This window comes from Lactuca virosa, chromosome 3 (genome assembly GCF_052849685.1).
Source record: "Lactuca virosa cultivar CGN04683 chromosome 3, Lactuca_virosa_CGN04683_v6, whole genome shotgun sequence".
Lineage (NCBI taxonomy): Eukaryota > Viridiplantae > Streptophyta > Magnoliopsida > Asterales > Asteraceae > Lactuca > Lactuca virosa.
Window position 1 is genome coordinate 231,878,745 of NC_136428.1, and position 25,920 is coordinate 231,904,664.

Below are 25,920 nucleotides of genomic sequence, written 5' to 3' on the forward strand. Positions count from 1 at the left end.
GAACTCAAATCCTCTCAAGTATCATCCGATTTTCCTTCTTGATCTTCAACTTTGTAAGTGTTTCTTGCCCTAATTAGTTGATATCTTACTTAATCTAGTGATCTTACATGATTTCATCCGTGAAATCATTCCATTTGTGTAGATCTTCAAGTGTTCTTAGTTTCACCAAGAACACACACTAGTGTTCTTGGACTTTTAACACCCTTTTGAAGCTTCTTTATTGTAAGTACTCTTACCCTAGTGTGTTATAAGGCTTGTTACAGTTCTTAATCAACTAGTAAACACAAAGAAACACAAGATCAAAGGTGTTTACGGTCCAAGCATGTTCTTGGACCGTAAACCCTAATGAAAGGGCCATTGTGTGCCCTTGTCCCTTACCAAGCCATGGATACTAGTCTAGATCACATCCTTGAAGTGTATGGGACCTTAAACATCGAAAACATCAAGGACCATTAGAGTTTACGGCCGTAAACTCATGGGTTTACGACCGTCAACTCATGGAGAAATGGTCCATGGGCCGTAAACTCCACAAAGGGGTGAAATGGTGCCACAATCACTTCCTAAGGCTTAGACTTGAAGTTAGGATGCTTCTTTATGACCTTTAAGACCTCAAAACACGAAATGGTAGAGTTACCATGAGTTTACGGCCGTAAACTCATGGGTTTACGACCGTAAACTCCAAGGGAGTTGGTCCCAAAACCGTAAACTCCAAAAGAGTTTACCCTTGGACCCTAAACTCAAAAGCCAAGTCCTACAACCCTTAGATGCAATCCTTAGTACTTATAGCACTTAAATCAAGTGTTTCACATGTCTGAGGATGTCTTAGCTTGATTAATTAGTTGTTAAATGACTAATTGGATACATATATGTGTTATTATATGTTAACTAGGATCCTTGTGTGTGCTCAAGACTTCACTCGACACTTGGCATCCTATAACATCTGTTCGTCCAAACCACTCACTACAGGTGAGTTCATACCCCTTAATTAACCTTTTAAATGTTTTTAAATGCTTTTATGGGGGGGGGGGGAATACAAGTTGAACTATTATAGTTATTATATCAATCACATGTGATTAATATCTACCAAACAAGTGGATTTCTTACTTTAAAAACTGTGTTATCAAACAAACTACTTCAAACTGTTTTATTAAACTCTTTTACATGTCAAATACTTTTATTAAACTCTTTTAAACTTATATTCTGTTAAATGTGTATCTATATAGATATAGTTATATAAGTAGGATTTAAAGGACTTAGGACTGATAGGTCACCTTACCTCCTGTTCCTTGTTTGGTTGTGGACTTAGGGTATTAGTTGTTTGTCCGAAGGTCGTTTGAATCCTAGTTATATATCATGTATATGTATATAGATATAAAAGGTTACTTCTTTCTATTCAATACCTTTGGGTAGCAAAGGTATACAAACATGTTCATACATTCAAACAAAATTACTAGTAAGCTACAATAGGTTTAGTTTAGGAAGATACTAATACTGTTACTAGAATAGTGAAACATACAAAGAGTCAGTTCATATATGAGTCAATACCATACAGAGAGAACATAACATACAGATAGAGAATACTATGATGAGAAACAAACAATACCATACAGAGAGAACATAACATACAGATAGAGAATACTATGATGAGAAACAAACAATACCATACAGAGAGAACATACATACATACTAGATAGAGAGAGAACATACAATACAGCTAGTACATACAATACATTCATAAGTGCACTAATAAAGTTATGTGAGCCACGTAACGGGGCATGGCATCACCTGTCATGGCCCGTTTTGTATCCAAAATCTCCTTAAATGGAGAGCGTTGAGTTTGTGTATAGATGTATACTGGATTGACTATCCTACACCTTGTTGTTCGCTACAGTGGGACTTGCAAGTCTACGGGTGCCAAACGTCATTCCTTCCGACGTCTTACATCGTCGTGTTTATAGTCGGTAGTATGGTACATGCCGATCACATGGTACTTTAAATAACAATTGGTTTAAGGTAGTTAGTACAGCAGTAGTTACTTAATACAACACTACAATACTATTTCATTTTCCCATTGCATTCACTTTGTGATCTTCACACAATAAACAGTAATGTAAAAACTATATTTTTGGTTAATGATAGTCAGATTTGGGAAAATACATACTCTTAAAAGTAACACACACACGACCACTAGATGCCTTGGTAGAAGGCTACTGTTAGTAGGAAACATAGGGTTTTCTAGGAGAGTTCAAACAATTACAAACTTATACATTACATACTTACAAACACTTTCACACAAACACAGACACTAATATACTTATGATCTCACCAGCTTTAAAGCTGATAAACTCTTTCAAAATAACTTGTATTCTCAGGTCACCAGTAGACAGGTACCGGTGCCAGTTTTTGAGAAGATGGAGCTCGTTCAAGACTCATCTTTTATTTTGATTCATATTTTTGGTGTCTATTTAACTTGACAGAACACACTTGTATTAAATTATATTATTAATGCAATGGATGATGTTGTTGCTTGTTTACTACTATGCATTATTGTGATACTTGTTGGATTAGGTGTCTAAGCCCATAACTATAATTGGTATGTACTTGAATTGATAGCAGCACAGTCCTTTTGGGTTGCCCTCAACCTAGCAACTGGACAAGGAAATTATGAAAGGAGAGATATTAAGTTATAAGATTAATAAATTAGTATATATATATAAATGATTTATTAATATGTTAATGGATTAATATATTAATTAGAAATCATTATGTTTAATTAGTTGTTAGCCAGAAATTAATCAGAATTGATTTTGGGGTTAAAAGAATTAATTATAAAGTGCAGGGACTAGTTTGCAATTAACTGATAGTTGAATGGAAGGATCCAGAACTCCCTTGGAAGGGGGTGGACGAAAACCCTAGGGGAAACCCTAGAGAATTCGTCCAAGGGGTCCAAGATAAGGCCTTGGGTCTTGCTTAGGCCCTAAGCAAAGGATAACTAGGGTTTTCCCTAAACCCTAGTTCCCTCAACTATTTAAGGAGCCTCCTGGCTCACATTTTGGGCACTGATTTCTTTGGAAGAAACCCTAAGGCCGAAATTGCATACTCTCTCCATCCTTTCTCCTCCAAGTTTCCTTCTTGCTAGTTCTTGGGTGTGATTCCATTAGAGGCATTACATTTGTGGTGATAAGCTTCCAAGAAGATCAAGATCAAGATCAAGAGGATTATCAATTGTTTTCTATAACAATTGAAAGGTATGTAACTCGTAAACCCTAGTTTGTTAGTTTCGAAATTAGCCTCTCTCCTCTAGGGTTCTTGTTTTGCAATTCAAAGTTATATGTTCAATAGTTAAAACATAGATCCAAAGTAGGTTGCATGTGAACTTAGGAATTGTTTTCTAGTTTATTTGTTTTACCTAAAACCCATCAGTGGTATCAGAGCCATTGTTTGTTTTAAATTGAATTGCTATAATAGTTGAATTGCAAATTAGGGTTTATAGCCATTAAACCCTAAAGGCCAAATTTTCGCAATTAGGGTTTTGGATTGAAGGGTTTTCGAAAACCCTAGCCTCCAAAGAACCCTAATCGAAATTAGGGTTAGGGTTTTGAAAACCCTAGCCTACTCCCTTGTGAATTTCGAAATTTGCTAAAGGATAACTAGGGTTTCTTGTTTTGGATAATTGTTACTTAATTAGATTAATTGGATAATTATCCTTACCCTATTTTTCGAAATTTAGAGGGATAAGGATTAGGATTAAATTAATGGATTAATTTAATTAGATAATCCTTACAAGATTTAATAATTTGATTAATAGTTAATTAAAAGATAAATATTAAATCTAGTTAATTGGTTTATTTAAATTTAAATTTAATAGCTTAAATTTCGAAATTTATAAACCCTTGAAGTTTTAAAATGTTTTAAAACACACCTTATATATATATTATAATTAAAAGTTTAATATTATATATGTATAAGAATATGGTCAGTCAAATCGCTAGTATGCCTCATTCACGAAGCTAATCTATAAGGGGGGTATAAGGAAACTGCCTATAAATGGTAGTTGAATGGGTGTCCACTCTCACCCACCGCTTCCTTGATTAGTGGAGGGTCGTTAGCAGAACGGATTTGATAGGACAACTACTTCTCATTAAAAGTATAATGATATTAAAGAAAGTACTAGAACATTATTTTCAAAATCCCAACTCTAGTTACTTTAGGAAAAATGTGAAAAGTATGCTAATCCATGAAATTGCACATTATGCTTTATTGGTCGTTAGTGGAGCGTGTGTGGTTAACCAACACACTAAAAGGCACTAATAAAGAGTAGTAATGGGTATCACATAATTGTCATTTTGATGGAGCGTGTGTGGTTTACCAGCACATCAATAGTTAATGATAAAGACAATGAGCTTACCAAGCACATTTGCATGGTTATTCACATCTTGTTTGTGATCCTCGGCATCCCAGTCACAAATAGAAGAGCATAATCTGAGATTAAAAAATGCCATTGAATAGTTTCAATGTATCTCAAAAGAATTAGGAATTTCACTTCGTTTGTTTCGTCTAATGGTGGAATTGGTGAATCGTCATTCACCTACCTTTATGAAATTTGCACTTGGATCTCGGCATCCCATTTCTAAGTTGTGAATCTTCATAGTTGGATCCTAACCTTGATATTATATCTTTGGGTTATTCTATTAAGGTATCTTGAAATCTAACTAAAACTTTCTTTCTTTTCAGATGTCTACTCCTGGAAACACTTCTGCTTCGTCCTCCTCCAACCAAAACTTCTCTTTGCTCAATATATGCTCCAAAGTCGTTATGGATGGCTCAAACTATAACGATTGGATGCGCAACATCAAGATGGCTCTTCGTTTCGAGAACAAAGAATATGTTCTTGAAAAGGATCTCAAAGAGCTTGATGAGAATGAAGCTACTCCTGAAGATCTTGCTGCCTACAAGAAACATTACGATGATACTACCAAAGTGGCATGCATCATGGTGGCAACTATGTCCCCAGAACTGCAGAGGTACTATGAGGACTACTGGCCTTTCGAGATGAACAAGGACCTTATGGAAAAGTACCATAAGCGAGCTCATCAAGAAAAGTTCGAAGTAGTCAAGTCACTCATGGCTTGCAAGATGAAAGATGGGGAGTCGGTAGTGTCACATGTGCAAAGAATGCAACGCTACATAGAGCGTTTGGTCAAGCTCAATATTCACTTTGATGAGGAATTGGCCATTGACATGGTCTTGAACTCACTTCCTGAATGTTATGGTCAGTTTATTCTAACTTACCATTTGAACAATACTGAGCAGACCTTGGCCCAATTGCACAACTTGTTGCAGACAGCTGAGGCAGGGATGAAGGGTAAAAGTATACCCTCCACACCTACGAGTGCCCCTGTTTTGGCTATTGGACAGGGAAAGGGGAAAAAGAGGAAAGGTCCTCCCAAGCAAAACTGGAAGAGCAAGGCTCAAGCTGGGTCATCTAGTAATGGCCCAAAGGCTAAGCCCAATGGTTCCACTCCCCATGTTTCTGATCCAAAAGAGGCAGTTTGTTTTTACTGCAACCAAAAGGGGCATTGGAAGAGATCTTGCCCACAATATCTGCAAGATATCAAGGATGGCAAAGTGAAGCCATCTTCGGCAGGTATTTACACTATTTCTGCTAATAACTCATTATCTTCTCGTTCGTGGGTCCTTGATACAGGATGTAGTTTTCATATTTGTTCTGATTTGCAGGGTCTAAAGGAAAGTGAGAAGATAGAGCGAGGAAGGATAAACCTGATCATGGGAAACAGAAAGTCTTCACCAGTAACCAAGATCGGAGTTTATCAGCTTCTGCTTAGTAATGATGTTAGATTAGATTTAATAAATTGTTGCTATTCGTCTGAGATGACGAGAAACATTATTTCATTTTATGCATTGCTCAGACAAGGTTTTACATATTCTTTTAATGATTTGAATGGTTCAATTTCTGTTTATAAGAATGGTGTTTTTATGTTTGAAGCTTTGCCTTGTAATGGTGTGTATGAAACAGTGACTTGTGTTGATAGCCTAGGAAATAGTGTACTTAATATTGACTTGTCTAATAGTGTAGACAAGGCATGCTTGTGGCATTGTCGTCTTGGACACATTAACAAGAAACGCATAGCCCAACTCCAAAAGGATGGAGTGTTGGAATCATTTGACCTAAAATCAGATGATATGTGTGAATCTTGTCTTTTGGGAAAGATGACAAAATCACCATTCACAGGGTCATGTGAAAGAGGTGAAGGTCTGTTGGATCTCATACACATGGATGTGTGCGGGCCCTTCAGATCAACTACAAGAGATGCTAATCGATTCTATGTGACTTTCACTGACGATTATAGCAGATATGGATATATCTACTTGATCAAGCATAAGTCAGAAACTTTTGAAAAGTTCAAAGAGTTTAAGCATGAAGTTGAAAATCAATTGGGCAGAAAGATAAAGATACTTAGATCCGATAGAGGCGGGGAGTATCTTAGTATCGAGTTTAATGACTATCTGAAAGAATGTGGGATAGTCTCACAATTGACTCCTCCTAGGACACCATAGTTAAATGGTGTAGCTAAGAGGCGTAATTGAACCTTGTTAGACATGGTTCGTTCTATGATGAGTCGGGCTTCGCTTCCCATTCACTTTTGGGGGTATGCCTTAGAGACAGCCACTCACATCCTCAATCTTGTCCCTACAAAGAAGGTTGCCAAAACACCTCACGAAATGTGGACAGGGAAAGTTCCCTCGTTAGCACATATTAAAGTCTGGGGTTGTGAAGCTTTCGTAAGACGAGAGACTAACGACAAGCTAGCAGCTAGAAGTGAGAAATGTGTTTTCATTGGTTACCCAAAGCAGTCTTTTGGATATTTGTTCTACAGGCCTAGTGAGAACGTGGTCTTTGTAGCACGAAGAGGAGTCTTTCTTGAAAGAGAGCTCATATTCAAAGAGGACAGTGGGAGCACTATTGACCTTGAAGAAATTCAAGAGTCAGCCAATGAAGGAACCTTAGATGACACTAGCACTCAACCAGAGGAAACAGTTCCTGTTGAACCAATCGATAACTCATTACCTCTTAGAAGATCCACTAGGGTGAGTGTGCCACCTGAGTTGTATGGTTTTCATATTACTTCAGATGGTGACACATTCATAAGTGACAGAACACTGGTAAACTTAGATGAACCAGTCACTTATAAGGAAGCAATGGCAGGCCCAGAGGCTTCCAAGTGGAAAGAGGCAATGGACAGCGAGATTAAGTCCATGTATGACAACCAAGTTTGGAATTTGGTTGATAGTACACCAGGTCGTAAGACAGTTGGGTGCAAATGGATCTTCAAGAAGAAGACAGACATGGATGGAAATGTGCACACATTCAAGGCTCGACTGGTTGCAAAAGGTTTCACTCAAACCCCAGGGGTTGACTATGATGAGACCTTCTCGCCAGTGGCTAAGATTAAATCTATTAGGATATTGCTCGCCATAGCTGCCTTTCATGATTATGAAATCTGGCAGATGGATGTCAAAACTGCTTTCCTTAATGGGAAGTTGGCTGAAGATGCTTACATGAGTCAGCCAGAGGGTTTTGTTGATGCAAAGTTCCCCAATAGGGTGTGCAAGCTTGAGAAATCCATTTATGGATTGAAACAAGCATCTCGCAGTTGGAATCTTTGCTTCCATGAGAAAGTCAAAGAGTTTGGTTTCTCTAGAAGTGAAGATGAGTTTTGTGTGTATATCAAGGCTAGTGGGAGTATAGTAACTTTTCTGGTGTTATATGTCGATGACATATTACTCATTGGTAACGACGTTCCAACCTTGAAAGAAGTTAAGTCTTGGCTTGGAAAGTGTTTTGCCATGAAAGACCTTGGAGAAGCTGCCTATATTCTTGGGATTAGAATATTGAGAGATAGAAAGAAGAGACTAATTGGACTTAGTCAGAGCACATACTTGGATAAGGTACTAAAGAGGTTTAGTATGGAAAATTCCAAGAAGGGAGAGCTACCTATCCAGAGCAATACCAAATTGAGTAAGAGTCAATGCCCGAGTACAGATGTTGAAATAGATGACATGAGTCGTGTACCTTATGCTTCCGCTGTCGGATCGATCATGTACGCTATGACATGTACTCGCCCTGATGTGACATTTGCTTTGAGCATGGTCAGTCGCTATCAGGGAAACCCAGGTAGAGCTCATTGGATAGCAGTTAAGAATATACTCAAGTATTTGCGAAGGACAAAGGACTGGGTTCTTGTGCTTGGTGGCAGTGATACTTTGAGAGTAGATGGTTACAGTGATGCCAGCTTTCAGACGGATAGAGATAACTTCCGTTCTCAGTCGGGCTGGGTATTTTTACTGAATGGAGGAGCAGTTACTTGGAAGAGTTCCAAGCAAAATACGGTGGCTGATTCTACCTGTGAATCAGAGTACATAGCAGCAAGTGAAGCGTCGAAAGAAGCAGCTTGGTTGAGGAACTTCATCGGGGATCTCGGAGTTGTTCCAACCATCCAGGAGCCTATGGAACTGTTCTGCGATAATGAAGGAGCGGTTGCCTTGACAAAGGAACCGAGAGATCATGGTAAGACCAGACATATCGACAGAAAGTACCATTTCATCAGACATAGAGTAGAAGAAGGCCATCTTATAGTAAAGAGGGTGTCATCTGAAGATAACCCAGCAGATCCTCTCACAAAGGGTCTGAGTAGGGCTAAGCATATTCAGCATGCTCGGAGCATAGGACTGAAAGATGATATTAGTTTTAGTAGTTAGATTAGTTTTTGAAACTTGTAACAAAGTAAATGTAATTGACTTTTGGTGATTAAATAATAAAGTATTATTTATAAGTTTGGTTTCTGCCTTTTGTCAATTGTTTATTATTGTGTTTCATTTTTGCATGTTTTACTTCCCGAATAATAAGATTATTCAAACTACACAGTCACTCATACTTTTGGAAGTAAGTAGTGAATTAAGACTGTCATGAACTGGATTGTAGATTGTCTAAGGATAGACATGGCAATAGAATTGCTGCAACGTTCATGAGTACTCAGAAATTGAGATTTGAGTACTGCATAAACCCTCACTCAGAGTATCACTTCATGGAATTCATCACGAGTAATACTGAGACGGTAATATCTTATAATCTTGAAACGAAGATATATGAGTTGTAATTCACAAGTCGGTTGTGCATTGGTGATACGAAAACGCATTAGTAACTTGGTGTTATTAAACGCATTGTCATGCATAATTTGATGAGTAAAAGATACAAGCATATGAGTCAATGTTTATTCGTTCCTTTTGCCCTAACAGGAAAAGCGATATCTGTGGGCCCCTCGATGATTTGGTGTTGACTTATGTGCTGGGCCCAGCCAGGACTAAATTGATGTGTTCGATTAGAAGTCCTTCATCATCACAAATCAGGAATCGGGAAACATAGATTCTGGACAAAGAGATTGATTACATTCCATGTCTTTTTTCTGGGGATATCAAGCAGAACGAAGGGTTATATGATCACTTATCTTAGGACACGTAACTGACTGGGTCAAAGTTCGGCAGCAGCTTTTTGGAAGCTACAATTTGCTGGTCAAATTTAGAAGGCATACTAGCAATTATAGTTATAGACTTATCCAAGTGGGAGACTGTTGGATTAGGTGTCTAAGCCCATAACTATAATTGGTATGTACTTGAATTGATAGCAGCACAGTCCTTTTGGGTTGCCCTCAACCTAGCAACTGGACAAGGAAATTATGAAAGGAGAGATATTAATTGATAAGATTAATAAATTAATATATATATAAATGATTTATTAATATGTTAATGGATTCATATATTAATTAGAAATCATTATGTTTAATTAATTGTTAGCCAGAAATTAATCAGAATTGATTTTGGGGTTAAAAGAATTAATTATAAAGTGTAGGGACTAGTTTGCAATTAACTGATAGTTGAATGGAAGGATCCAGAACTCCCTTGGAAGGGGGTGGACGAAAACCCTAGGGGAAACCCTAGAGAATTCGTCCAAGGGGTCCAAGATAAGGCCTTGGGTCTTGCTTAGGCCCTAAGCAAAGGATAACTAGGGTTTTCCCTAAACCCTAGTTCCCTCAACTATTTAAGGAGCCTCCTGGCTCACATTTTGGGCACTGATTTCTTTGGAAGAAACCCTAAGGCCGAAATTGCATACTCTCTCCATCCTCTCTCCTCCAAGTTTCCTTCTTGCTAGTTCTTGGGTGTGATTCCATTAGAGGCATTATATTTGTGGTGCTAAGCTTCCAAGAAGATCAAGATCAAGATCAAGAGGATTGTCAATTGTTTCCTATAACAATTGAAAGGTATGTAACTCCTAAACCCTAGTTTGTTAATTTCGAAATTAGCCTCTCTCCTCTAGGGTTCTTGTTTTGCAATTTAAAGTTATATGTTCAATAGTTAAAACATAGATCCAAAGTAGGTTGCATGTGAACTTAGGAATTGTTTTCTAGTTTATTTGTTTTACCTAAAACCCATCAATACTGTACATGACGTCCTCCACCCCCGAACGTTTCTACCGTTCCGGTTTTGGGGTGTGACAGATCGGTATCAGAGCATTGTTTATAGTGAATCGAGTGTATCAACCCATAAAAGATATACGAACTATAAACACAGCCAGATTAAAAATACTCTGATAAAGAGTTTATACTTTTAAATAATAAAATATTTAACCAAGTATACATACCTGCATTCATACTAAAATCAGTGTCACTAGGACAGAACAAAAGTATTACGATTGTTGGGTAACACAATTAGACTTAGAGACATATGGTCAACCCTGGGAAGATATAGCCTGATCAACTATATTATCCGAGGAGTGACTAGCATGTGCCTAAGTGTGGTTGTGAGGTTGCAACAAGTCTAAAAACTTACCAACACTACTACAATGAAAACAATAGAACATAACATAAACTTAAAATCCTATAGGAGTATTTTGTGTTACTATAATTACTTATCTGAGAACTAAAAAAGTCTTTATTAGTATGTCAATAGTTGCAGAATGGATACACTAAGGTTATATGTAACTAGGATGTCATAGACTTAGAATCTGTGACCTTTGCTTTACTTCCTGTTCCTTGTTTGGTTGTGGGCTTAGAGTTAGGGTCACTTATTCGAAGGTCTATCCTGTCTTGGTCACATATGACTGGTATGCACTAGGCAAATGTTAAAGTAACTGATAAAGATCATCTTATAATTATCTAATTAGTGCGTCTATCTAGTTATTTTTTATACCCCCTTTTCTCGTGTAGATATCATGGCTGGATTCCATCTTCTCGGAGACCCGTACTATCCTAACCACGGCAATGTTGGATGGCTCGGAGAGGAGCCAGAGGATGATCATCCCATCCCTTTGGATGATCACTATGATGAGGGTTTTTCTGATGGTTCTGACTCAGAGCCAGAAGTCAACAACCTACCCCTAGCTGCTCAAGACCCAAACCCAAACCCTCGTCCAGCATTTCAAGGACCCACACCTCTGTGGGCCACAAACTTGAACAGATGGAGTCGGGAACAGGGTCAACCCATTCCCTACAATGGAGAAAGAAGCTTCTACAACCTCACCGAGGGAGGTTCAGCTGACAGGGTCCTACCCATCATGGTTCGTAGGATCTCTCGGAACACCGAACAGGGTCGAGCAACTATCGACCGAGTCGTGGAGATTGATGCCAACTTTGGCGTTAACACAGTCCGCATTCGCCAGCTAGAGTCTGCTAATGAAAGGACTCAGGTCCGCAATGCAGCTCTGCAGAGGGAACTTGCTGAAACCCAAGCTGAAGTTAGGGAACTTCGAGCTCAGCAAGCAAGATTTGATAGGCGCGTGAGGGACATAGAACGTCTTCTGTCGGAGTCAAGAACTCACTCTAGTAGTTCTCGTCGCCGATAGAGTCTCATCGACTTCTCTTTTGGATATTGTGACAACCCAAAATTTAGGGCTATTATTATAACCGCCAATCTATCCGTGAATCTCATGTTATATCCGAATTACTGAGTTTTAGTGTATCTTAAGAAGGACAAGTAATTTCATTCTAACTATAATACGATACTAGATGATATTGCACTTTCAAATGTACAACGAATTAAACCGCACAAACTGTAGCCTTAGGAATACGACTAAAAAAAACTGAAAATTCGTAAAAAGTCATTTTAAGCAAAGCAATTATTATAATATTATAGTACATGTTCCCCTATTTCCGAAACTATAAAGAATGTCCAAAACGGAGTTCGTATGCAAAAGTTACGATAGTTTTAAGAAAACAGACAGTAAAACACTGGTTTTCTTTAATCGCGCAAAACCGAATCGATCCGTTGAGGTATTTACTCTTTGCCGACAGGATTTCCGAGAGCGTTTTTGGACTCAGGTTATAGTCTATTATTTAATTTCACACTCGAAATAATTTTTACGGAAATATTTACAAAAGTTGCGAAAACGGACACCGCGAGCCGTTTTGACGCAAAACTTTAAACACAAATTCCCGGAGTTTCGTAACTCCAAAAATTAATCCGTTCGGGTTTCTGGAATCCTTGAATTACCCTCTTTCATAAGAAATTCTCGAAAACGCAATCCGATGTCGGGGTCTCGATTCATCAATTTATAAGTGTTTTGGATAAGTTAAGGGATTAAATTACTTTGTGGGACCCACATGCCTTGCACAAGAGTATATAGCCAGCTCTCAAGTCCTTCTTGCTTATCTCTTTGTCCATTCCCACGTGACATGGCCATCCTCTCTCTCCTTCTCCACTTTGAGTGCACACTTGCATAACAGGGTACAAGGCATGGTGCTTGGTGCATGGAGTCACTCTTACACACTTACCCTTGCACTATAAATAAGATGTAGTAGGAGGTCACTTAACACACACAACATCAGCCAACATCTCCTCTCTCTAGTTCTTGATCTCTTTCTCTCTAAACTCTCTCTATCTCACTCTCGGCTACACCCAAGACCACCACCATTTCACCAACTAAACCCACCCAAACCCCTCTTTGATTGCTGCCCTCCCCACTATCTCTATCCCTCCCTTCGTTGATCATCAAAAAGAGGAGCAGCAAAGCTGCCGGACTTTCTCATCATCGCCATACCTCCACTGCCGCTGTAAAGCCACCACCACCCGCCACCTATGTTGCTGTTGCTGCTTCGTAAGTCCTCTACCAAACTTCCCTTTTTATTCAATGGAAATGCTCTCATAGATCAAACCAGAAAGCAGAGGGACATTCGTTATATTTTTTTTTTTGTGTTCTTGCATGCCGTCGACGGGAACACAGGAGGTTAATACCTCCTGTGTAAAGTCAAATTACTATGCAAACTTGATTTCAATTAAATGTTTTAAATCCTCATTTCACAAACGTTTACAAATTAAGTCCTAAAGCACCAAACTTTCATTTTAAAATAAATAAAAACCCCCCTCCATGGATATTCATTACAAAAGAGGTCCTAAATATTCAAACTTAGTTTCAAATTAAATCCAAAAAAAAACCCTATCCAACAAATCTTTTCAAAACAAGTTATAATCCTTAAACTATCATTTCTTTTATTTAGTTTAAACCTTTCCAAAAAACTTCTTGAAAAAAAAAAAATAATAAGTCCATTATGCAAACTTGATTCCAAGCTATTTATTACAACCCCTTCCTTGAATATGATTACAAAAGGAGTCACCCTTATTAGTTATTTTAGCAAAACAAATCCTTAAAGTTAGTTAAATTACCAAACCAACCCCATACTTGGTAATTAATACCGAAATTTCCCTTTGGTTTATTAGGAAACTAAATTATCTCGGAATTTCGTGTTCACGGCAGTACATCCCGGTTTCTCGCATCCATTCTCGGAAACAAATCGATAATCACACTTTAAGGTGAGTGTTACGGCCTCAGTTTTACATATTTTCGGGAGGGGGAGGGGGAATACATGTAGTACTTGTATATCTAGTATATATCTATTTTCTAAATACTTTGTTTAATCAAACGACACCACCGTTTTTATGCAATATAAATCACACAAAAATATCATTTATTACGCTACTACTTACGGTACAGGGAATCTGGTTTGAAGGGTCGCATGGGTTGCTGGATTTCAGAAGTGCTATAATGCCAAAATGGTCCTGCCATCGGCGTTTCATGTCTGGCCCTCGTCTGTACATGATAGTACGTGTACTAAGTAATATTTATCATGCGAAATACACAAAAAAATATCATTGTTTTGTGTAAATACTTTACCATTTTTAGAAATAATTGTTTAAACGCTTACATGTTAAGTAAACAAAATCGTTTTAAACCTCAATAGCTACATATGTTATGTTGTTAAAGATAATACAACTAATAAAAATAAAATATACGTTCCAACTAAAATTGTGCTATGACTGTATAGCCAGTTATCAACTTGGTAGTTTCATTATACCTCATACATACACAAAAATATATAAGTTTATATATTTTTACGAGTTATAGAGCTCGTATCTTAGGGTCGTTTATGTGCTTGTACTCAAAGTTTTATCAATTGTTTAAAAAAGTATCGTACTCTTCAATGTGTACGTTTATCAAATATACTTGTCAATTACGTGTTTATCCGTATCTGCGGTTGTTAAGTTCAACCTTGGCAGGTAACTTTATCCGTATATCCGTATGTCTGTTTATGACATAGATATATAGGTTTATACATTTATACAAGTTATAGAACTTGTATCTTAGGCTCATACATGTGCTTGTGTACACTATACTAAGTTTTGTCAACTGTTTAAACAAGTATCGTACACTTTACGTGTATATTTATCAAATATACTTGTTGTTTATCCGTATCTGCGGTTGTTAAGTTCAACCTTGGCAGATAATTGTATCCGTATATTCGTATGTTTGTTTATCCGTATATGCGGTTTTGAGTACAACATTGGCAGAAAACTTTATTCGCTACCCGTACAACCATGGATTTGGTTGCTTTCAAACACAATTTTAAGTATGGAATTACTTATGGAACATAACGTTTTGGCTTTAAAGATTCATTACAAACACAGTTTTAAGTATGGAATTACTTATGGAACATAACGTTTTAGCTTCAAAGATTCATTACAAACACAATTTTAAGTATGGAATTACTTATGGAACATAAAGTTTTGGCTTTCAAAGATTCATTACAAACACAGTTTTACGTATGGGTTACTTATACAAACTATACATTTTGGCTTTTAAAGACTCAGTGCAAACACTGTTTTAACTGTTGTTATACATACAAAGATAATACTTTTTAGACTTATTAAAAGTATTACTGCGTTAGCAGAAAACCTGTGACACTCACCAACCTTTGTGTTGACTTTCAAACTTAAATGTATTCTTAGGGGATCATCAGACAGGCGTTCAGACAGAAGGTTAGCTGTGGATTGTAGACGACCTAGCTAGCTTGTTTTTGTTATCTGCTTACCTGTTTAAGGCAACTACTGTACTATTATTATATGTAAGAACCCTGTATTCAAACTTAATGATGGAATACAAATGCAGTTTTGTTTATCGTTGTACTTGTGCTATATATTCAGTTTATCTGTGATCCATGAACTTAGTCCCGCTCCCGGCGTGTTCCGCCTTGGCCGGGGGTGTGACAGATATAACATAGTTTATGTAAAAACTTTAGTCTAATTTCCTATCTTTGTAAATCTTAGACCTGTTAGGTCTTGATTAGGTCGTAGTTCTGTCAAAATTTTCCCATCTTGGTTGATGTAAGGCCTACTTCTAGGTCATTTTTCCCGAACTTATTACATCTGTAATTCCAGTATTCTTGTCAGATATCTAACCTCATGGAAATTATTATCCAAATGCTTTCATCTACAATCAATCATACTATTCAATTGTGCTGTTGAGCTATGGAGAGTTAGTCCATGAGTCATTCTCATCAATTTTCCTATTAAATTCTTATCAATATCTTCATCTTTCGAAACTTATAGTTAAAAGATGCCTCCACGTCGATCAACAAGACGCGATCCTCCATGAACTGCAACACCACCTACTCCTCAAATCGATACGGCAGCTCTGAATGCTGCTGTAGCTGCGGCTGTGGCTACAGCCATGGCTCAATATCATTCTTCTGGTTCCACTGGAGGAGGAACCCCTATTCAATCTACTCATGGTGAAGCTCCTGTGCGCTTGAGATAGTGCTCCTATAAGGACTTCACTAACTGCAAGCCCAAGTCCTTTAGAGGGACTAGCGGAGTCATTGCCCTCTCGCAATGGTTCGAGAAGACCGAATCGGTTTTCGAAATCTGCTATTGTCCAGAAGGGAGCAAGGTCAAGTTCGCTGCTTGCACCTTTGAGGAAAAAGCCCTGACATGGTGGAATAGCCATGTCAAGTCACTATCTCTAGTGGTGGCTAATGCTATGGGCTGGGAAGCTCTGAGAGAGATAATGATTGAGGAATACTGCCCGAGGGGCGAAATCCAAAAACTGGAGGAGGAACTGTGGAGCCTAACCATGAAGGGCTCCGACATAGTCTCCTACACCGCCAGGTTCTGTGAGCTGGTGGCCCTCTGCCCCAACATGGTTCATACAGAGGGAAAGAAGATAGAAAGATACATATGGGGGCTGGTGCCTCCATTCCAGGGAAATGTTTTGGCTTCAAACCCCACTACATTCGATAGTGCCAAGCGATTGGCACAGCGGCTTATAGACCATGGGGTTCGTACCCCGGCCGCAACAACGACCCTGGCCATCTCAGAACCTTCCAAAACCGCTGATTCCAAGCGGAAGTTCTGGGATGACAAGAAGAAGAAAAAGACTGCCAAAAAGCAGCAGGTCGTGGTAGTTCATGCTGCGATGGCACCTGCCGCTGCTGCTCCGGTAAAGCAGTACGCTGGAAGTTTGCCTAAGTGCAACAAATGAAACTTTCACCACACGGGAGTCTGCCAGGAAATGCAGTGTTCAAACTGCAACAGGAAGGGGCACACTGCCCGTTTCTGCAAGGCACCGGCGAGGCCACTCAACCAAATCCCTGGCGTAGGTGTGGGCCAAGCTTGCTACAGTTGTGGCATGGTGGGCCACTACAAGAGGAACTGCCCGAAGGCAGGGAATGCCGGTGGAGTGGGAAGGGTTCTGGCCATAGGCCACAAGGAAGCGGTTGCCGACCCCACAGTGGTCACTGGTACGTTTCTCCTCGATAACTCTTATGCATGCATTTTGTTTGATAGTGGAGCGGAGAGGAGTTTCGTGAACCAAAAATTTGCTCATTTACTTAAGCAAAAATCACGAGCACTTAAAGAACCGTTCACTGTAGAAATGGCTAATGGAAAGACAGAGAGCACTAGCAGTATATACATAGAGTGTACCCTAACACTAGATAGCCATTCATTTTCGATCGACCTCATGCCGGTCTCAATTAAAAGTTTCGACGTCATTATTGGCATGGATTGGTTGAGTCTTCATCGTGCCGACATCATGTGTTACGAAAAGGCAGTCCGCCTTAATCTGCCATCTGGCGAAACTCTAGTAGTTTATGGCGACAAACCCAGCACGAACCTTCGTATCATCTCGAGCATTCAAGCTCAGAAATTCTTGCGAAAGGAATTTCGCGCATTCCTTGCTCATGTGGTCGATGTGAGCCAAGAAACGAAAGACATTCAGAACATTCCAGTAGTACGCGACTTTCCCGACATCTTTCCAGAAGAACTCCCAGGATTACCTCCGCAACGTCAAGTCGAGTTCAGGATCGACTTAGTTCCAGGGGCTACCCCCGTAGCCAAATCGCCCTATCGTCTAGCACCTGCAGAGATGCAAGAACTGTCCTTTCAACTTAACAAACTGCTCAGCAAGGGCTTTATAAGACCAAGCTTCTCACCTTGGGGAGCTCCAGTCTTGTTCGTCAAGAAGAAAGACGAATCGTTTCGTATGTGCATCGACTACAGGGAGCTCAACAAACTGACCGTCAAAAATCGTTATCCTCTGCCTCGTATAGACGATTTATTTGACCAACTTCAAGGGGCGAACTTCTTTTCAAAAATCGACTTAAGATCCGGATATCACCAACTACGAGTGCTAGGGGAGGATGTTCCGAAGACAGCCTTCTGAACTCGTTATGGGCACTACGAATTCGTAGTGATGCCGTTCAGATTAACAAACGCGCCCGCAGTATTCATGGATTTAATGAATAGGGTGTGCCGTCCTTACTTGGATCAGTTCGTCATCGTCTTCATCGATGACATACTTATCTATTCTCGTAGTAAGGAAGAGCATAGTCAGCATTTGCGACAGGTCTTAGAAACACTGCGTTCGGAGAAGCTCTATGTGAAGTTCTCGAAATGCGAATTTTGGATCCGAAGAGTCGAATTCTTAGGGCACGTGGTTAGCGAAGAAGGAATGCATGTGGACCCTTCCAAAATCAAGGCCATTGAGAGCTGGTCAGCACCGAAGACGCCTATCGAAATTCATCAATTTCTAGGCCTCGCTGGCTACTATCGCAGGTTGATTTAGAACTTCTCACGAATTGCAAAACCCCTCACGACTTTGACCCAAAAGGGTGTGGCCTTTGACTGGGAAGAGAAGCAGGAGAGAGCGTTCCAAACGCTCAAGCGAGCCTTGTGCACCGCACCAATACTATCCCTCCCCGAAGGGATAGAAGACTTTGTTGTCTATTGCGATGCGTCTAATCAAGGGCTCGAATGTGTTCTGATGCAGCGAGGTAAGGTCATCGCCTACGCCTCGAGACAGCTGAAGACACATGAGGTCAACTACACCACACACGATCTTGAACTAGGTGCAGTTGTGTTTGCTCTGAAGATCTAGAGACACTACCTGTATGGTACAAAAAGCACTATCTTTACAGACCACAAAAGCCTACAACATATATTCGACCAGAAGGAGCTCAACATGTGATAACGACGGTGGGTCGAGCTACTCAGTGACTACGAATGCGAAATTCGTTATCATCCGGGTAAATCCAATGTAGTAGCTGACGCCCTAAGTCGGAAAGAATACTCTGGTCGTAGAGTCAAATCATTGACTATGACTATCCATTCACACTTGTCCAATCAAATTAAAGAGGCTCAGCTCGACGCTTTGAAACCTGAAAATGTGGCGAGTGAATCCCTGAGAGGGATTGATAAGAACTTGGAAGTCAAGGGTGGCGGAGCTTATTATCTCATGGATCGGATCTGGACCCCGAAACACGGTGGTTTCAGAGACTTGGTCATGAACGAGGCACACAACACTCGTTATTCCGTCCACCCAGGTTCAGATAAGATGTATCTGGATCTTAAAAAGCTATACTGGTGGCCTAACATGAAAGCAGAGATTGCTAACTTCGTGAGTATATGCCTTACTTGCACCAAGGTCAAGGTCGAATACCAGAAACCCTCAGGTCTACTACAACAGCCGGAGATACCGGAATGGAAGTGGGAGCGGATCACTATGGACTACATAACCAAGTTGCCCAAGACAACGGGTGGACTTGACACCATATGGGTCATCGTCGATAGATTGACCAAGTCCGCGCACTTCCTGCCTATCAAAGAAACAGACAAGATGGAGAAGCTTACAAGAACCTACATTCGGGAGATTGTACGACTGCACGGTGTTCCCATATCTATTATCTCGGACAAAGATAGTAGATTCATTTCGAGGTTCTGGCAGTCGCTACAAAATTCCCTAGGAACTAGGCTGGACATGAGTACAGCCTACCATCCACAAACCGACAGACAAAGTGAGAGGACTATCCAAACCTTGGAAGATATGTTGCGAGCCTGTGTGATCGACTTTGGAAAAGCATGGGATACTCCTTTACCCCTTTTCGAATTTTCCTACAACAACAGTTATCACACGAGCATAAAGGCTGCTCCATTCGAGGCCCTCTATGGCCGAAAGTGCAGATCCCCTCTGTGCTGGGCTGAGGTGGATGATACCCAGTTAGCTAAAGGACGAGTTCCTGAAAGCACTCTCATGGGTCCGGAGATCATTCGGGAAACGATAGAGAAGATCGTTCAGATTCGTGAACGATTGAAAGCCTCTAGAGACCGATAGAAAATCTACGCTGATAAACGAAGGAAAACGTTGGAATTCCAGGTAGGCGACCGTGTTCTATTGAAGGTCTCACCCTGGAAAGGCTTGATACGTTTTGGAAAGCGTGGAAAGCTAAATCCAAGATACATAGGGCCTTTCGAGATTCTCGCGAGAATCGGCCCTGTAGCTTACAAACTTAACTTACCTCGTGAACTCAGTAACGTACATTCTAGTTTCCACGTCTCGAACTTGAAAAAGTGTCTGTCCGACGAGACTCTTGTAATCCCACTCGACGAGATCGAGATCAACGAGAGCCTCAACTTCGTGGAAGAACCTGTAGAGATCATGGACCAGGAGGTCAAGCAAACGAAACAAAGCCGTATCCCGATAGTGAAGGTTCGCTGGAACGCCAAGCGAGGACCTGAATTCACTTGGGAGCGAGAGGATCAGATGAAACTGAAATATCCTCGTCTTTTTACTTAGTTATTTGTAACTACTTATTTGCTTAAACTCTAATTTCGGGACAAAATTCCTTCTAACGGGAGGATGATGTGACAACCCGAAATTTCTATTATGTACAACCATTCACTTCAATAGAAGTCAGAACTGTTTCTGCTAACTGTTAAGCTTTTTGGAGTCAGTTTGAGTGTTTTAAAGCTTAGTACTTCAAGAGATAACAGGAGAGAGGATACTCTAGGGTTTATTGTGCAATAATAAAGTCTCAAAACTCCAAGAGTTTGGAGTTTACGGCCTAAACATGGTGTTTACGGCCGTAAACCCCAAGGGGTATAAATATGACACTTAGTCATTTTATACACTTTTTTACCATTTTCAAGAACTAGAACTCAAATCCTCTCAAGTATCATCCGATTTTCCTTCTTGATCTTCAACTTTGTAAGTGTTTCTTTCCCTAATTAGTTGATATCTTACTTAATCTAGTGATCTTACATGATTTCATCTATGAAATCATTCCATTTGTGTAGATCTTCAAGTGTTCTTAGTTTCACTAAGAACACCAAGAACACACACTAGTGTTCTTGGACTTTTAACACCCTTTCAAGCTTCTTTATTGTAAGTACTCTTACCCTAGTGTGTTATAAGGCTTGTTACACTTCTTAATCAACTAGTAAACACAAAGAAACACAAGATCAAAGGTGTTTACGGTCCAAACATGTTCTTGGACCGTAAACCCTAATGAAAGGGCCATTGTGTGCCCTAGTCCCTTACCAAGCCATGGATACTAGTCTAGATCACATCCTTGAAGTGTATGGCACCTTAAACAAATAAAACATCAAGGACCATTAGAGTTTACGGCGGTAAACTCATGGGTTTACGACCGTAAACTCATGGAGAAATGGTCCATGGGCCGTAAACTCCACAAAGGGGTGAAATGGTGCCACAATCACTTCCTAAGGCTTAGACTTGAAGTTAGGATGCTTCTTTATGACCTTTAAGACCGCAAAACACGAAATGGTAGAGTTACCATGAGTTTACGGCCGTAAACTCATGGGTTTACGACCGTAAACTCCAAGGGAGTTGGTCCCAAAACCGTAAACTCCAAAAGAGTTTACCCTTGGACCCTAAACTCAAAAGCCAAGTTCTACAACCCTTAGATGCAATCCTTAGTACTTATAGCACTTCAATCAAGTGTTTTACATGTCCTAGGATGTCTTAACTTGATTAATTAGTTGTTAAATGACTAATTGGATACATATATGTGTTATTATATGTTAACTAGGATCCTTGTGTGTGCTCAAGTCTTCAATCGACACTTAGCATCCTATAACATCCGTTCGTCCAAACCACTCACTACAGGTGAGTTCATACCCCTTAATTAACCTTTTAAATGTTTTTAAATGCTTTTATGGGGGGGGGGGGGAATACAAGTTGAACTATTATAGCTATTATATCAATCACATGTGATTAATATCTACCAAACAAGTGGATTTCTTACTTTACAAACTGTGTTATCAAACAAACTACTTCAAACTGTTTTATTAAACTCTTTTACATGTCAAATACTTTTATTAAACTCTTTTAAACTTATATTCTGTTAAATGTGTATCTATATAGATATAGTTATATAAGTAGGATTTAAAGGACTTAGGACTGATAGGTCACCTTACCTCCTGTTCCTTGTTTGGTTGTGGACTTAGGGTATCGGTTGTTTGTCCGAAGGTCGTTTGAATCCTAGTTATATATCATGTATATGTATATAGATATAAAAGGTTACTTCTTTCTATTCAATACCTTTGGGTAGCAAAGGTATACAAACATGTTCATACATTCAAACAACATTACTAGTAAGCTATAATAGGTACAGTTTAGGAAGATACTAATACTATTACTAGAATAGTGAAACATACAAAGAGTCAGTTCATATATGAGTCAATACCATACAGAGAGAACATAACATACAGATAGAGAATACTATGATGAGAAACAAACAATACCATACATAGAGAACATAACATACAGATAGAGAATACTATGATGAGAAACAAACAATACCATACAGAGAGAACATAACATACAGATAGAGAATACTATGATGAAAAACAAACAATACCATACAGAGAGAACATACATACATACTAGATAGAGAGAGAACACACAATACAGCTAGTACATACAATACATTCACAAGTGCACTAATACAGTTATGTGAGCCACGTAACGGGGCATGGCATCACCTGTCATGGCCCGTTTTGTATCCAAAATCTCCTTAAATGGAGAGCGTTGAGTTTGTGTATAGATCTATACTGGAGTGACTATCCTACACCTTGCTGCTCGCTACAGTGGGACTTGCAAGTCTACGGGTGCCAAACGTCATTCCTTCCGACGTCTTACATCGTCGTGTTTATAGTCGGTAGTATGGTACAGGCCGATCACATGGTACTTTAAATAACAATTGGTTTAAGGTAGTTAGTACAGCAGTAGTTACTTAATACAACACTACAATACTATTTCATTTTCCCATTGCATTGACTTTGTGATCTTCACACAATAAATAGTAATGTAAAAACTATATTTTTGGTTAATGATAGTCAGATTTGGGAAAATACATACTCTTACAAGTGACACACACACGACCACTAGATGCCTTGGTAGAAGGCTACTGTTAGTAGGAAACATAGGGTTTTCTAGGAGAGTTCAAACAATTTACAAACAATTACAAACTTATACATTACATACTTACAAACACTTTCATACAAAGACAGACACTAATATACTTATGATCTCACCAGCTTTAAAGCTGATAAACTCTTTCAAAATAACTTGTATTCTCAGGTCACCAGTAGACAGGTACCGGTGCCAGTTTTTTAGAAGATGCAGCTCGTTCAAGACTCATCTTTTATTTTGATTCATATTTTTGGTGTCTATTTAACTTGACAGAACACACTTGTATTAAATTATATTATTAATGCAATGGATTATGTTGTTGCTTGTTTACTACTATGCATTGTTGTGATACTGTACATGACGTCCTCCACCCCCGAACGTTTCCGCCGTTCCGGTTTTGGGGTGTCACATTTACGGCCGTAAACGGGTGTTCGACCGTGAACCCCGTTCCCGGTTAGTCTATCCCTATATAATTTAATACATAGAGTTTACGGTCAACTGTGTGTGTTTTAAAGGTGTACCAAACGTTCTTTTCTAATAGACGTGTACATTGCTAGATAATCTTCTTCTTCTACTCATTCTTGTTCTTGTTTGTTTTGATCACTGGTTTGGATCCTTGAATTGGGACCTTACAATTGGTTTCAGAGCAGATCCAGTGTCAAAACAGATTCAAGTCTCGTTTGCGGTTGAAGGAATTGTTGTGTTCTTCATTGTTCAAGCTTGGTTCTTCATCTGTTTGGGTTTTCACAACTAAGGGAATCAAAATCTACATGAAAAACACTTCTTCTCATCATTTCTGGGGGTTTACGGTTAGTAGTGTTGAAGGGAGTACGACTGTAAACACTTGATACAGCCGTAAACTATTGATCTTCAAAAGCCGTAAACAGTTGACCTTTAAAAGCCGTAAACAATTGATCTTCAAAGGCCGCAAACTCTTGCTTAACCGTAAACTGCCTCAGGACAGATTCCGGCCATAAACAGTTTACAACCGTGAATTCTTATTTTGTTTCCTTTTTAAGTTCATTTTCATTTAATCAAGAAAATTAAAAAAAAAACAAAAACAAAAAACAAAAAAAATGGATTCACAACACCATGAACTTGATTCTGTTATGGGCACAACCACACGCATCCCACGTTTGCTATCTGCTAAGGGTTTCCCGGAATGGAAATATCGTATGGAAAAATATATCAAGATGAAAGATTTCAAAATTTGGAGATGCATCTTGAAAGGACCGATCAGAATCACCACAATACTCCCGGATGGAACAATTGTTGACAAGGATGTCGAAGACTATACCGATGAAGAATTTGATAAAGTTGAACAACAAGAAAAGACACTTGCTACACTCACTATGGCTTTGTCACCAAAGATTGCTCAGGGTTTTTGTGAATACACGTCTGCAAAGGCACTATGGGAGGCATTGATCGAAGTTTATGAAGGGAATGAGGACATGAAACAAAGTCGCCAGGATATGCTGAGACAAAAGTTCAATATGTTTAACCACATTCTTGGAGAAACCCTGGAAGCTCAACTTCAACGATTCATCACTTTGACTATTGAAATGAGTTCGGCTAGGATCTCGGTGCCAAGATCTGAAATTAACAAGAAACTGTTGAATTCTCTCCCGAAAGGCATGGGATATGAATGTTGTTGTCATCAAGAAAACAAAAGATCTTAACCGGCTTAGTATGGCTGAAACATGGCCATCATCAAAGCATGCGATCTTGATGACAAACAACGGGAGATCAATCATGTAAACTCGTACTCCAATACTAATCTTGGGATTCAATCTAACAATGTGTTCTCATCATTCACCACTCCTCAAGTTCAACCGTTCGTTGCACCTCAACCATCATCAAATGTCACTTCATCCATGCACAGTGTTCAACTTCCAGCAAATTATCCACAAGTTGCTTCTTCTTCAAAAGCTCCAGCTCCTGCTCCCAAAGAAAATGATGAAAATTTGGCTCTTGCTACTGGTCTTGTCAACTACTACAATGCTTTCGTGGCTGGTGAGCTACCTCCTCAACTATCTTTTGCTGATTTGGATCAAATTCATCCCGAAGATGTTGAGGAGATGGACATCACATGGAAAATTGCTATAGCGGTGTTCAGGGCCAAACAGTTCTCCAACAAGACAGGCAAAAATAATTGGGGAATGAATGCTGAGAAAAAGGTGGGCTTCAACAAAGGCAAACTTAGATGCTTTAATTGCCATGAGCCTGGCCATTTTGCCAGAGACTGCCTAAAGCCTGACAGGAGGGAAAACAACGAAAGAACTATGGTGCCAGTGGGTAGCAGCAGAGGAGCTACCAACAACAACCAGACCGCAAATCTTACTGTGGTAGCTCAGTCGTTTGACTGGGACGACCAAATTCAGGCCCTGAACATCTCGGGACCTGAAAATGTGCATCTTGCCCAGATCAACGACATTGCAGAAGAAGAAGCTGAGGTGGACCCAGAGGCGAAAACGATGGATCTACAATTTGCATTCATGGTTCAAACTACGCCAGAGCCTGCAAATCCAGAGGTCAGTGAAATCACTTGCTCTCCATCTTGTATTAAAACTATCAAATTTTTACGGGAACATGTTGATTTGATGCGTAAAGAGATAGAGGAACTAAAGTATGAGGGATATCAACTTCGGAAAGGCCAGAAACCATTGAAAGATCAATTAGAGGCCAAAACAAATGATTATAAGAAATTACAGGCAAAATACAGCGACAAATGTGTTCATTATAAATATCTTAAAAAGGATTTTGATGTTGTAACTGTGGAACTTGACACATTGAAGACTCGTTTT

The 25,920-nt window shown here is 39.4% G+C and overlaps 1 long non-coding RNA gene across 1 annotated transcript; it reads left to right on the top strand.

Annotated features, from left to right (window-relative positions):
* The first annotated feature begins 12,874 nt into the window (after window positions 1-12,874).
* LOC145162865 (uncharacterized) lies at window positions 12,875-15,508 on the top strand. Its single transcript, XR_013739396.1, has 3 exons — window positions 12,875-13,168; window positions 13,789-13,881; window positions 15,355-15,508. It is a non-coding gene; the product is annotated as an uncharacterized LOC145162865 (long non-coding RNA).
* Window positions 15,509-25,920: the final 10,412 nt, after the last annotated feature.